The sequence below is a fragment of the Pyxicephalus adspersus genome, chromosome Z (genome assembly GCF_032062135.1).
Source record: "Pyxicephalus adspersus chromosome Z, UCB_Pads_2.0, whole genome shotgun sequence".
Lineage (NCBI taxonomy): Eukaryota > Metazoa > Chordata > Amphibia > Anura > Pyxicephalidae > Pyxicephalus > Pyxicephalus adspersus.
The window spans coordinates 18,096,057-18,096,843 of record NC_092871.1 but is presented as its reverse complement, the minus strand read 5'-3'; the positions used below and the strand labels follow the sequence as shown (position 1 = coordinate 18,096,843).

The 787-nt window shown below is 55.3% G+C and overlaps 1 protein-coding gene across 2 annotated transcripts in view; it reads right to left on the bottom strand.

Moving 5' to 3' along the window:
- The window catches only part of LRFN1 (leucine rich repeat and fibronectin type III domain containing 1), a 109,279-nt gene that overhangs the window by 95,254 nt on the left and 13,238 nt on the right, over positions 1–787 (bottom strand). The window contains exon 1 of one of the 2 annotated variants that reach the window (XM_072430312.1): positions 267–400. The exons of the other annotated variant lie outside the window; for it this stretch is intronic. The gene's annotated coding sequence lies outside the window, so the exon portion shown is untranslated. Of the gene's footprint in view, positions 1–266; positions 401–787 lie in introns of those variants that run through there. 2 annotated transcript variants of the gene reach the window in all.

The following is a 787-nucleotide window of genomic DNA, read 5'->3' as shown; positions in this document are numbered from 1 at the left end:
AAGAGACAGCCTGAGACAGAATGGACATTGACTTGAGATAGTCCAGGCTAGAAGCCAATGCAGATCTTAGAAGGGATGGAAGGTGAAGGGGGCATGAAGAGACACAGCCAACCCAGCCCAGAAACACTGGCAAGAGATGGAAGGAGAGATCCATGGACACATTGTCATCCTGAGCAAAGAGACAACTTGGAGGGTGTACAGAGACAACCTGGGCATGGGAAGAGCCTGGAATGTAGGTGGGCACTGCGGTGTGTGGCTGCACCTACCTTCAGCTGGGCTCTCTCTGCGCCATGCCATCCACCTGCTGCCAGCACTGGCCGCCCCTCCTGCAGAGCTCCCTTCAAAGCCTCAGCTGGCACGGAGGGGGCATTCAAAGGGCAAAACCGGCTCCATCCATCGCTCCGCCGCCACGATCACTTATCCCAACCCGGTGCCATCCAATGCCATCCTTCTGGGGCCCCCCACCTCCCCGACACCTTGTGCTGCCTGCCAGCCCCCCGAGAGGCAGGAGATGGGCGCACATCCGACCCCCGGGAGGAGCCGTGCCGGTGCCACCTCGTCCAATCCTCCGATCGGTGAGTCTGGGTGGAGGGGAAGGGATGGGAGGAGGAGGAGAGGAGCATGGGAGGGAGGTGAGGAGGAGCCCGGGCACTCTTCAGCACTGCACCACACACATATACACATACATACATATATACACATACATACATATATACACATACATACATACACATATACACACATATACATACATATACATACACATATACACATACATACATATATA